Source organism: Panthera pardus, unplaced genomic scaffold (genome assembly GCF_024362965.1).
Source record: "Panthera pardus isolate Hobbes unplaced genomic scaffold, ASM2436296v1 HiC_scaffold_8, whole genome shotgun sequence".
NCBI classification, from domain to species: domain Eukaryota; kingdom Metazoa; phylum Chordata; class Mammalia; order Carnivora; family Felidae; genus Panthera; species Panthera pardus.
In genome coordinates this window covers 157,345,808-157,359,862 of record NW_026527013.1, presented here as the reverse complement: position 1 = coordinate 157,359,862, position 14,055 = coordinate 157,345,808, and the positions used below count along the sequence as shown (strand labels likewise).

The 14,055-nt window shown below is 39.1% G+C and overlaps 1 protein-coding gene and 1 pseudogene across 5 annotated transcripts in view; one reads left to right on the top strand and one right to left on the bottom strand.

Annotated features, from left to right (window-relative positions):
- Window positions 1-14,055, top strand: part of TPK1 (thiamin pyrophosphokinase 1) — a 347,870-nt gene that overhangs the window by 226,381 nt on the left and 107,434 nt on the right. The window lies entirely within an intron of this gene.
- Window positions 4,300-4,888, bottom strand: LOC128775630 (small nuclear ribonucleoprotein-associated protein N-like; annotated as a pseudogene).

Below are 14,055 nucleotides of genomic sequence, written 5' to 3'. Positions count from 1 at the left end.
ATGGGGGATGATTTTTAGAAACCAGGATCTAGGTCATACGTGTGCCCATTGCTGCTGTGGTTAGACTTTTTCAGTGAACAGAACTAGAACAACAAAAAGGGGGCACCTGGATAGCTCAGTTGGTTAAGTATCAGCCCTTGATTTCAGCTCAGGTCATGATCTCCCAGTTCGTGGGTTTGAGCCCCGCATCAGGCTCTGCACTGACAGTGTGGAACTTACTTGGGATCCTCTGTCTCTGCCCCTCCCGTCTCGTGTCCTTTCTCTCTCTCAAAATAAAAAATACACATTAAAAAAAAAAAACACAAAAAGGTATGTGTATGTGTGTATAGTATAAATCACGAGGTCACTTTGATATTTTGAATTCAGTTTTAACACATAGTTTTTAAACTGCTTTTACTTTATATTTTTATTTCTTTAATCCCCTCATAATCCTGGCTTGAAATGTCATGCTTGTATTATACTATGATATATAGTAGCTAGTTTCAAATTTATAGTTCCCGCATTACTATTAATAGTGAACCTAGTGAGCGAAATTTAAGATTTCTTTGTAGGTCTGTCTTTAAATTATATCCCAGTCAGAGCACTGTATCTAAAATTTCTCACTTTAAACATTAAATATTTTTCTTCCTGTGGTTATGCTACTAATTTAATATACTCTTAGGCTCATTTGTTATAGTTTATTTGAAGTTATAAGACTTTATCTTTTAATTATTTAAATATTTTACAACAGTTACGTAATCCAAAGGCAAAGCTTGATAAAAAGATAACCTCAGGAGAGGACTTGTGTTTATTCCAGTCTCGCTCACCACCACTACCCTCCTTCAGAATCTTCTAGATTCTTGCAAAAAAAAAAAAAAAAAAAAAAAGGCAAAACAAGGCAGATCTGTACACATTTTCTCACTTCCCCCTTTTGATATGAAATTTGGCATAGTGTATACATCTGTCTCAATCTCCTTTTTTCACCTAATAATATATTTTGAAAACCACCATATTCAGCAATAGAAATCATCCTCATACCTTTATTATGACTGGTTAGTACAATATTGTGTGGATGTATCTAAATGTACCATCATTTATCCATGTGCAGCTTTTTGAAAGAACATACTAGAAGTTCAGACAAGGTAGTTCTTTGAGTTGTGATTATGTATACTTAGGGAGTGTTCCTCAGGTGATTCCCAATTGAGACCTATTTTGTTCTCAAAACACCTTATGAGGTGGAGACAATATGACCCAATTTTCAAGATGAAAAAACTGGGTCTTAAAAAGATGAACTGACTTCCAAGGGTTATTCCACTCCTTAACAGAAAAGCCACATTCCAAATCTGTGTCAGATTGACCCTTGAGTTTTCTTCACTCCATGACCATTTCCAGTTACATGATTCGTGACCTTGACACGATGCCATTCGGTGTAGAAGAAACAATTTATGGATAAACTCATTAAACATAACCTATAAATACCACATCACTCTTTATAACCGAGTAATAGGCTTCACTGCCGACTTTTGTCGAGTGTATGTGTTTTTAAATAAAAATGAATGGACACAATCAGTTTTCTTATCAAAGAAGAAGAAGAATATTCTATCATAGCTGAGGTAGTAATGATAATGAATCAGAGTCTTTTCTTTTTGGAAAAAGTCCTGTTGATAGAGGGGCCTCAAAATTGATTAATTACATACATGTTGGCCTTTCCAATTGTCTGATGATAGGAAGCCAATTTCACTCCTAACCAGAAGCCCTCAAGGTAAAAGGCACAGAGTATGGAACATTGGTCTTATTTTATCAGGGAAGGTTAATGTACAAAAATGCCGCTCAGGGGAAGGATTTATTTTCTCCTGGGTGAAGCTAGGCTATTAAGAAGTGGGCACTCTTTGAAATTTTGATAATAGTAATTGAAAAGCTATGAATAGAGCTTAATATTTTTTTCTGAGCATATTTCACACCATAAAATATTTCCCAGAGCAGAGTAAGCCTTACGAAAAATAAAAGGACTTGGATGAGTTTTTTTCATACATTCATTTGACCAGCATATTATTAAAGACTTATTTGTATCTGGTATTAACAGATTGCTAGACTGAGGAGGAATAAGTTACTCTCAAAGAGTTACTCAGTATCATCCCTAAATAGATGATGATTTCACAATAAAATAAAGTTCCAGATATATCTACAGAACATCATGGAAGCCTAGAGAAGCAGAACATATCATGCCATAGACCGGTCTTACGTACAGCTAGTATCATGCAGGGATGAGATGCACCCAGGCACTTGGCTTGCACGTGGCCTGCTCTGTATTCTTGTTAATTGCTACTCTGCTGTCCGTGAGAAAAACAATTTGAGGCTGTTTTCAGTGATAGAAACCTAGATGGATAGGCCATAGATGCAACTCCATAGGCAGACCTTATGTTCTGTTCGTGGCACTTACCTCTTAGATGCAAGTATTCCTGCCCTTGTAAACACCAATTCATTGCAGCCACGTTCATAACAGATCTTTAAATAGTGTTAAATATGGCCCCAACATTATTAGCAGCAACACTTAATCCTGCATACCATCCAGTAGGCTGCCGTAAAGAATTTCATTTCTAAAACCAAATAGTGCATAATTCTTTAAATCCGCCTTATCTTTAACACACACTTCATTTAAAACAATTTTATGAACCAAATTCTAACTTACTACTTAGCATAAAAATGTTGATGTGCAACATTAAAAAAAATTAATGCTACAAATCTTGTCCTCTCTTCCTTTTATCTACAATGCCTTTTACATGAAAAAATGCATTTATGTCTAAAATAGAAGTTTATTACAACAAGGCTCTTTGGGACAGGAGTTGTACTCAAAGGAAACATTCAGAATCATTACAAAGGGAACTAGAAAGAGACCGTATATCACAGTTAATTATAGGATAGATATTTAATGAGCAAACGTATGCAGAAGCAACGTGGTGTCTATTATCCTGTGCTTCGTCAGGTCTGAAATTTTCAAATTACTCAACGAGTACATAGGTGTCGTAGGGCTTCTGGCTCTGTGTGGGAGGCTAAGTCCTAACTGTGGTGTTTACTGGCCGCGGCTCCTGGGAATGCTGAGTGAGTCTCAGTTTCTCCATGTGCAACTGGAATGATAATGCACGTACGTTTCATGAAAGTTACAGCGTTCAAGGCCATGTATATGAAAGCTGGTTTTGTTTTGTTTGGTTTGGTTTGGTTTCTTTCCTTTTGGGCTTCAACTGGAAAGGGCTGAATTAATCACACATTATTGGCACATTGTCATCCTTGGTCACTTTGTTTCACCATTTGGTTAGGATTTGTTGATTCAAATCCAGTTCCCCTCTAGGATTCCCTTTCCATCACATAAGGAACTATTCCTAATACGTAATTTATCTTTTTGTTTGTATATCCTTTGCAAATTGTGTATTGTTTTCATGGCCACTAAAAATATTTTTGTACACATCTGTAAAAGAAAAGGACTCCTAAAAACCATAATTACAATCCCGTTTTCACACCCCATAGAGGTTAAAAATAATTACTTAATGTGATAAGGTGTTTCCATTTCCTCCATTGTTGTAAGAGGTCTTTACCATTTGCCGTGTGATCCGAGATCCAAACAAGGTCTGTACATTGCAATGGATTTTTTTTGTCATTCTTTTAAAAAGTAGGTCCCCTTGTCTGTCGCTGTCTCCATTTCTCTTTTTCTTCTCCTTCCTCTTTTTCTTCCCCTCCTCAGTATTTTCGCTGAAGAAACTTTGTCATTTGTTCTATGGAATTTTCACATTCTGGGCTCATTGTGTGGCTTGGTGTCATTAAATGCTTTCTATTTTCCTTTGAATTTTTGTTATTTTTAGTTAGTTCTAGAGCTATGATCAGAAACAACGCAAAACCTGAGGGGAGACTTCTGAAAAAGGGGACATTACATGACATTGGCTTGGTCTTTATTGTGACGTCGTCATCATGCGCCTCCATGACCTTATTAGTGGCTGCTCAATGGTCATCCTAAACTATTCTGCCATTATTACTTCATTATTGCCTGAAATACCTCTATAAAGAGAAGCTTCCCTCAGACCAGCTACTAAGTTATCCTGCGGAATAGTCTGTAAAGGAAAGCAGGATATGCACTTAATTCTTTTTTCTCTTATCTACTATGTTTCAAAATAAGGAATTGATTCCCTAACATTCTTTTTTTTATTGTTATATGCATTTATTGGCTAATATTAATGCAATTTGAGGGAACAAAGGCTCACAAACACTCTACACAGTTTCACAAGATACAGTGCAGAGAAAAAAAGCGATTTAAGAAGGATTGATAGTATCCTAGAGTCTTGGTGGCTGCATTCCGGGAGGATGTTGAACCACTAATTCCTGGCAGAGGGGGTCTCGTTCCTGGAGGGGGCATGCCTATTGGTGTCCCTCAAGCAGGGGGAAGCCCAGCTGGTGGGCCCACGGGGGGTCTTATACCAGGTGAAGGAGCCATAATGCCTGGAGGTGGTGTTGCTCGGCCCGCAGGAGTGGGTGGGGGGAAGTCACTCATTACCTGTTGGGATGGCCCCCGGCCCCTCAGACAGTGTCTGCTCATCCAGTAGGAGTCTGGGGGATTGGAACACCAGTCACACTCCTCTGCCAGCTGCCCTGCTGACCCCAGGGCCTCCTGCAGCTCCAGCAGGTGGGATGCCACGATGCCCGTGTCTCCGGGGAGTCGTGGAAACCAAGTTTTTCCCATGTAGCCACACCAGACCCCAAACTCCCTTTCTTCACTCTATGGCTGCTTGGCAATCTTTAGCTCAGATCTTCCCGAATTCATCTGCGTCACAAAGATATGCTTGTCAAAAGCCTTAAGGTTGCCAGTGAAAATTTGGCCATCTTGCAGGACCCGTCTCATTCTGTCGTCCGTGTGCCACGGCATCTTGCGGCTCTTTTCCCACAGTCGTGGCTGCTCTTCCACCAAATGCAAGGTCCGCGGTAAGGTTCGAGGGTCTTGAAGACCTGAGGAAGGGCTGCAGATCAAGGTTTGATGCAGGTTCTCCTGCAAACAGTGCGAGCTTGGGGAGGACGCTGCAAAGAGCATATGGAGCCTGGGGGTTCCCTTGGAAATCAGCCCCCCTGGCTGTTCCAGCCCTGCTTTAACTGCCTCTTGATGTCTCAGCTAAAAATGCCTGGCTCGGTTCCGGCTGAAAATCCACCACGGGACCTTACGCTGCTGAAATCGCCTTGGGTACAGCTGACGCTCGGGGTTGTTCACTGATCTGTCCTTCTAGGTTTGATGTGGACTTCCCCCTGTGGGAGGCGCCGCACCGCAGTCCCTCTCGGTGTTAGCGGTCCTGGCTTGCCCCATCCCCCTGCCCGCTGCTCTGGGGACACACCGTCAAGGCGTCTCCCGCGGCCACCCTGCTGATTCCCCAGCGTCTTCAACACTGATCAGCTAGTCTTCTTTGAGCTGGTGGATTTTAGCATATGTGATATGTACAATCGGTCCATTCTAGTTCTTATCCTTCTTGCTACTCAAAGTGTCCTACCTTTGGCCAGCGGGAACATATTCAGTTTGGCGTCTGAATGAATCCTTTTGACACAAACCCGCCAGTCTGATAACTGTCTTGCTTTTCTGTCTCTATAGTATGTTCCTGGCTCATCTTGTACATTTCCCGGCTGAGTCCTGGAATTTCTCCGAGGGGCCCTTTTATTAAGAAAGAATAGTTAGAGACCATAATCTGGGCGTTAAAGGGAACGCTTGTAGCTGCTAAATTGATTGACTTGACAAAACTAGGGTAACATGAGGTCCTACTTATACTTGCTTTCAGACTCAGGACAACAGGGAAATACTCTTTTGATGAGCAGAGTTTTAAAATTTTGATGAAGTCCACTTTATCCATCCTTTAGGTTATGGATCCTGCTTTTGGTGCTTTGTCTGAGAAATCTTATCCAGCGCAAGGTTACAGGAGTTTCCTTTTATGTTTTCTCTTAGAAGTTCTGTAGTTTTAGGTTTTACATTAGAACTGTGATCCATTTTGAGTTATTTTTTGTATACCATGTGAGGTATGGATTGACATTCCTTTATTTGTATTTAGGTATCTAGTTTTCCAGCACCATTTGTCGTAAAGACTATTCTGTCCCCACTGTATTGCCTTTGTAGCTTTGTCAAAAATCAGCTATCTGTGTACATGTGGATCTGTTTCTGGTCTCTCTGATGTACTCCATTGATGTTTCATTTTGTCTGTAAGCCGGGACTACAATGATGCGATGCAGTACAGCGAATAATTGTTTTTTATGTGCCTTTTTGTATTTTTGCCGGTGTGTCTTCGGTTAGAGCCCTAGAATCATGATCACTGGCTCTAAGCGTCTGACATGTTTCAAGTGCTCCACGATAGGGTTGTGCACTGCGGTGGTAAGAGTGCCTGTTTCTTCTCAGCCTTGCCTGTCTATAAAGGGGCATCCCAGTGGCTCAGTCAGTTACACGTCCCACTTGGGCTCAGGTCATGGGTTCTCCCGGTTCATGGGTTCGAGCCCCGCGTCAGGCTCTGTGCTGATCTCTCAGAGCCTGGAGCCTGCTTCAGATTCTGTGTTTCTCTCTCTCTCTCTGCCCCTTCCCCGCTGATGTTCTTTCTCTCTCTCTCTCTCTCTCTCTCTCACAAATAAATAAACATTAAAAAAAAAATCCCAAAATAGTTTTGGTTTACATTTTTCTTGTTATCAGTGAGATTGAGCATATTCTTATATTTTTAAATTCTTTTTCTCTGGACTGTCCATTTTTCTCTAAAGTTATTGGCCTAATTTTTTTCTGTTACTGTTAGACCCTCTCTCTATGTATTAATGGTATTTCCCCTTTGTCTATAATGTCAGTTGCATATGCTCTTCTCAGTTTTTCTTCTTCTTTTCTGATTTTGGGTTGTGTGTATATGTACTTTACGTAAATGACTTTTTTTTTTTTTACCTTATTACCTTTGTAGATAATTATATATTTTTAGTAACAGACTTACTTTTAAAAAATTTTTTTTTATATTTTATTTATTTTGATAGAGACAGAGCACAAGTGGGGGAGGGGCGGAGAGAGAGGGAGACACAGAATCCGAAGCAGGCTCTAGGCTCCGAGCTGTCAGCACAGAGCCCGACCTGGGGCTCAAACACACAAATTGCGACATCATGACTTGAGCCGAGGTCGGACGCTCAACTGACTGAGCCACCCAGGCACCCCGTAACAGACTGACTTTTAAAAATAGTTTTAGACTTACAGATTAGAGTGATTAAGTGAATAGTACAAAGAATTTGCATATATGTCTCCTTATCCCACACACATAGTTCTCATTATTACTAATCTATTGTATGGTGCATTTATTATACTTAATACTGACTTACTGTTAACGAAAGTCCATAGTTTGTTCATAGGTCCTTACTTTTTAACTTGGTGTCCTTTTTCTATTCCAGAATCCCACTGAGGATCCCATGTAACATTTTAGATATTATGTCTCCTTAAGTTTCTCTTGATTGTGACGTTTTTATCAGACATTCCTTGTTTTTGTTGACCTTGGCAGTTTTGAGGAGTCCTGGTCAGACATAATGTAGGATGCTCTGTATAGAATGCATCTGATGTTTTTCTCGTGATTAGACTGGGTCCATATGTTTTAGAGAGGAAGAGTTAAAGTACTATTTTTATCACATTAGCCCAAAGGTACATACAAGCAGTATGACTTACCGCTATTTTTGCTAACCTTGATCACCTAGCTAAAAGCAGTGTGTGTCAGCCTTTTCCACTTTGAAGTTGCCCTGCCTTTCCCACCCATACCCCTTCCATATTTACTCTGGAAGGAAATCAATATGTGCAGCTTGCACTTAAGGGGTGGGGACAGTTATACTGCCACTCCATTAGGGTAGTTAACATAATTTATTTGGAATTTTTGTGTATGGAATTTCTCTCTTTTTCCCCCATTTAAAAATGTATTCAATAATTTATTTTTCTCAGGCTAATGAATATTTTTTCTGTATATTGATTTGTATTCTAATAGTATTTCATTTATTTGGTTTTTCAAGCTGTTTCAGTTTTGGCTGTTGGGAACTCTTTCACTTGGGTCCTGTGCCCCTTTGAATTAGCCCCCAAAATTGTGTGTGTCCATCTGTCCCATACATGCATGCATGTGTAGATTTTCTTCATACTACAAGATGCTATAGGCTCATCCTGTATATTTCCTGCCCTAGTTCTAGAATCATCCATTTCTCTTTAGAGTTCTGTTTCCTTTTGTTAGGGAATGGTATTAGAAACCAAATTCTGGATGCTAGGTGTGCTTATTACTACTGGGGTGTCATTTCTCTACATCCTCTCAGCCAGGAAATATAGGTGTGTATATGAACCTATGTATATACCTGCATTTATACATATTTTACATATTTATATATGCATCTGTATGAAATTAAACATGAGTTTTTGCTGATGTTTCCAACCCGAATCCATTACTGCAGGGATCATTCTAGCTTATTCCCCTTGCTTGCCTGTAATCCCCCACTCCATCACTGAGGAACCTGGATCTCACCCTCTACCATTTATTTAATTCTTTAACTTCACTATACATGGATAACACTATTAGAACTGTTAACTTGCACACGTATAGGAAACTTTTATCAACCAGAGTACAATGCTCACGTAGTTCCTTTGCCTATACTCTTAGAGACCATTCATTTCCAAAGCTAGGTAGGTCAGCACCTTTTTTTCCTTCTGCCTTCATTGAGATTGTTCCTTATATTTGTAGTACAGTGAGGTTCTCCTATCACACCCTGCAGTTTTCCCCAAGATCCCCTGAACCTCCTAAGTGGTTCTTTAAGTTTGCATACAATAAAGTTCATTCTTTGTCTTCTTGGTATCGTTCTGTAGGTTATGACAAACTCATACTGTCACGCGTCCACTGTGACAGTGTCTTGCAGTATAGGTTCATCCTGCTATTAGTCCCCTGGGTTTCCGCTAATCACTGACCCTCACCTTTCCTCACACCCTTGGGAACCACTCATTTTTTACTCTTGCTAAAGTTTTGTCTTTTCTCAAATGTCATATAATGGAAATCATTACAGCGTGTAGTTTTTCACACTGGCTTGTTTTGCTTAGCAGTGTGCATTTTCTCCATGTCTTTTCTGATTACCTTTTTACTCAGCAAGATCTTTCAGTAAGATCTTTCTGTGCTGCTGTATATACATCTGTCCTTTTTAGGTTTTTCATAGCATTGTATGTTGGACATCTAGTATATTTGCCCATCCACTCTGAATACCGGGCACCAAATTGCTTCCAAACCTTGAATCACCCCCTCCGATCCCACCCAGCTCCACCCCTGCTAATAATGTAAGGAACCCCCGTCATATATACCTTTATGGACTTGAGTGAGCTTTTCTTTGACACATATATAGCTAGAAAAGGATTGCTAGATCATAGGGTATATGTTTACTTTATTTAACCGGTTCCAGATTGCCCTCTAGAATGCTTTTACCAAACCAGCAGTATGTGGGGTTTTTTTTAATTTTTATTGTGTTTTAAAAATTATCCCCATATCCCCACCAACACTTCACATTATCCAAACTTCTGGATATAAAGTATATAAGAATCAGGTGATATCTTGGTATGTTCATTTGTATTTCTGTCATTACTAATGAGTCTTAGCATCTCTTCATATGCTTGTTATTTTTTTTACATTAGGAGTGTTTATATATATATATTTTTATTTTGTTTTGTTTTCATTTAATTCCAGTACAGTTACCATAAAGCGTTATATTAGTTTCAGGTGTATAGTATACTGATTCACCACTCATTGCTCATCACGACAAGCATGCTCGCTCCTTAATCCTGCTTGTTAGTGTTAACTCATTTTTTCTGTTGGGGATAGTGTCAAATTTTTATTGCTATGTTTCTTATATATTTTAAAGATGAATCCGCTGTCAACTCTGAACATTACAAAATGTCTTTTCTCATCACATCATCTATTAGCTTTGTTCATGATACCCTTTGTTAAATAGAATAATCAGTTTAGTCTTGGGCTTGGTGGATGGTGGTACCATTTACTGACACACTGAAAGTGGGGAGGGGAAGAGGATGGGCTGTGGGTAGGAACTAGGGTTGATTCAGCTGTGTTAAGTCAGAGATGGCCATTGAACCTTCACCTAGGGATCTTGAGTGGCAGTTGAATATCTGAGTCTGGAGTGAACATGAGATTTTGTTAGTCTTAATATTTTATATTGTTTTCGTTATTCCTTGAAGATTTTTCTTTCCTTTATTTTTTTAAGACTTGGAGCTGTGTTGTTTAAAGTTATGGATAAAATCTTTGGTTAAGAAATTGAATTTGAAGGTACTTTTATTTGTATCCTAATAGTAATTTTTGCTACATATGGAATTTTGACCATAATTTTATTTTTTTCTAATGCCAAATATTTCATCTGTGTAGAGTTGTTGTACAGTTCCAGCCCTACTCACCCTCTGCCCCTCTAACTCTCCTGGCATGATTCAAGGGCTCTCTGGGTGTATTTCATAGAACATTTACTATTCACCGTATAAATGATTTTTCCTCCATTTCACATTGAAGTCATAAGAAATAACTCAAGGTGACTCTCATCTTCAAATTGAATATGAAAATAGTTTTTAAGCAAACCTATAATATGTTCATGGGATTTAGTTATCAGGTACTGACTATTATAATTTCAAGACCATCTTCCATGAGAAAAAAAAATGTCCATCTGCAAATGTGCATATTTTTAAACATGGAAACAGTTTTTACCTCAGGATTATTATTTTTAAAAGCAAAACCTTAATTATTAAATGCCTTTTTTAAATGGAAACAAGACCCTTTATAGTTCTTGTCAGAAGTTTATCTGTGGCAACTTCTGAGCTTGCAAATAATAGAAAAAAGATTTGAGTCAAACAATAATATAATGTACTTTTTCTTACCTTTTTTTTAAGGCTCACTCATAATGATTATTTTTTGTAACAGCACTTGTACATCCATGCTTTTTTTTTTTTTTAATGTTCATTCATTTTTGAAAGAGAGAGAGACAGAGTGTGAACAGGGGAGGGGCAAAGAGTAAGAGAGACACAGAATCCAAAGCAGGCTCCAGGTTCCGAACTGTCAGCACAGAGCCCAATGTGGGGCTCGAACCCATGAGCTGTGAGATCGTGACCTGAGCCGAAGTCAGATGCTTAACTGACTGAGCCACTCAGGTGCCTGCCCCAGTCATAATGATTATTAATTCTAGATTCCTTCAGACAGTTGTGTAACAGGATTGATTTATTTTTTATTTTCATCAAATAAAAGTGATTTCTAGTATACACGGTTGTATATCTGTCATTTATCTTTTTATAAACTATAACCAATTCATTATCACATATACATGTATTTTAAGAAAAACTAATCATTTTGGTTGTTGCAAATAATATCTAAGAACCTAATTAGGGGATACAGTTATTAACATAAATCCATGGTTTTATACCTTAAAATACATTCACAGTGTACTTTTTATTATTTAGGAGGAAACTATATTATCTTAGCTATTTTTATAGGGATGACATTTCTTTCAAAAGGGGATGTGTCACCATCCTTGAGAAGCCAAAACAAAGAAAATCTTTCTTTTAGGCATGAAAAAAAAAAGCCTCATATTGCTGAGCTGAGCACTCATAAAAATGACTAATGATACTTCTAGGCGTCATTCATCAGACTTAGGTTTTAGAGAGAAAAAAAAATCTCATTATCCACTCCATATTCATTTAAGTTTTAAGTGCTTAGAAGACTTGTCATAACCTGGACTTAAGGTCTGCAGTGGTAAATCTGGACACCGCTCCATTCCAGCAGCAACTCCGGGCGCCCCCGGATCCAGCGCCCCCACGCGCGGGAGCTTTCTCTTCCCTTCTGCCCTGGTTCTTGCATGTCGCCGCCCCATCACTCCTCACTTTGTAATGTTGTTAGCATTTCTAAAACCAGATTAATCTAAAAGCTTCCCATTCGGTCAGAAATACCAGAAGAACATATTGGGCACTTGGGCACGTTGTATTTGCATTAACAAGTTTAATCACGATGGGCAAGGGAAGAGCACTTTATTATATTCAAACGGGCCTGGAGAACGAGATTTCTGTGAGGTCATAAAACATGATATTGGCCTTAATATCGTGCTCTTTCTGCTCTGCCCAGCGCTTTCTCCATCTGCCACACCATGCTGACTTCTCACAGAGCAGAGTTACTCTGAGTTTTTAATTGATTTTATTTTAGTCTATAAGTTTGGGTTGGGAGAGAAAGGACTGGAAATATTATTTATGCATTAGTATCTGAGAAGTGGAAGGTTAAAATGGGCTACTTTGGTTTAAAAGCATATGTATCCTATCTATCGTTCTTGCGCTTGCAAAAGTCCAGTATTTATGCTAACATTTCGATACCAACCTTTCTCATTTGAGGAAGTGGTATCTATCCTTTCAGAATGCATTTTTTCCTGAGTTACTTAAAGAACAGAATGAGGTTGTTTGTTAATACTCAGTGCTACTGGGACATCAACCTTCAGCTCTCAGAAGAAGGACATAAAGAGAAGCAATTTTAATGGGAAGAAAACTGCCTGGTTTCAAAAACTTTTTTTTTAATGTTTATGTATTTTGAAAGGTGGGGAGGGGACAGAGAGAGAGAAGAAGAGAAGGGCAGAAAAAGAGAGAGGGAGAGGGAGAGAATCTCAAGCAGGCTCCACACTGTCAGCGCATTGCCCAACACACGGCTCGATCCCACCAACTCATGAGATCATGACCTGAGCCGAAATCAAGAGTCAGATGCTTAACCGACCGAACCACCCAGGCGTCCCCAAAACTCCTTTTATGCTGTCTCTTGTTAAGTTCTCTCTTAAGGAAAAGAGAGAAAATTGGGTGAGAGGGTTCCTACAGAATGAGTTCTAATTTATCTCTACGGCATACACATGGCAGCCTAGCTCCTGTTACTTCAATGGCCAATGTTGCCAAAAATTGAACAGTCCATTTCTTAAGTGAGTAAGACTTTTAAAGATTCATTGAGGATTGGAAATTACCACAAAATTACCTTTTTCCAATAACTTTTAAACCAGCTGTGATGTCCAACTTGGATTCGGGAGATAGGCTTCTGATTTTGACTTAGATAGTATGTCCAAAGCAAGCAGCACTCTGAATTGTGGAATTTATGGAGGGGCTAGGATGTAGAATAAAGCAGTGAAATTACAGCATTTTTAAGACAAATAATGATTTGGTCATACTCGTTTTTCTTTCATGTGATAGCCTCTGTGTGCACTTCCTTGGTCTGTGTTTTCACAGCAGCCTTGAGACACTGAGAAGGTGATGTCCCACACTGCTGTGTAGACTGGCCCTTAGAATGGACATTGAGGTTGAAAAGGAGTGGTGTAGACAGAGGTGAAATTATATGAAGGTATTTCTTATAAAAAGTACCACATGGGAATTATAATGTGCCTTCTGCCTCTTGTTGTCTCTATTGGTTTATCTAATGAAATTAAATAATAATTACAGACGGGCAACAGAGCTCGTCTCCTCATACAAGTGCATTGTTCACACATTAAGGGCACCTCCTTTATTTTTTGTGTTTGCCATGACAAAACAATGACTTTGAAATAGCTGAGATTTATTGAAAACTATTCTAAGTGCTTCGTGCCTACTCTTGATTTAGCCACTGCAACAACTTTGTGATGTTAGATAGTATCTCCTCAGTTTGGCAAGTGAGGGAATTGAGACGGAAAGAGATGAATTCAGTTGTCCAAAGTCACACCACCCGTAAGCGGCAGAATAGCATCTGGTCCAGATAACCAGACCTGAGCCTACACCGATTCTGCCCCCACTGTGGCTGCCTCTCTTGGCACTGTCACTGCAGACACAGTGATAAATATAAGCTAAAATACAGCGACTGAGACTGAATGCCAGCGTTCTCTTATAGAACAGTCATCCGAATGGCCGTTAGTAGAACAATAGTAATGTTTTATTAAGATAAACAGCTAAATGGAAAAGCAACATTTAATTATTTTCATACATGAGTAAAGATAGCTTGTCCATTGAAAACCATGCGTACCCATTAAAGATCCTGAGTTTTCAACTATTTTGCACAT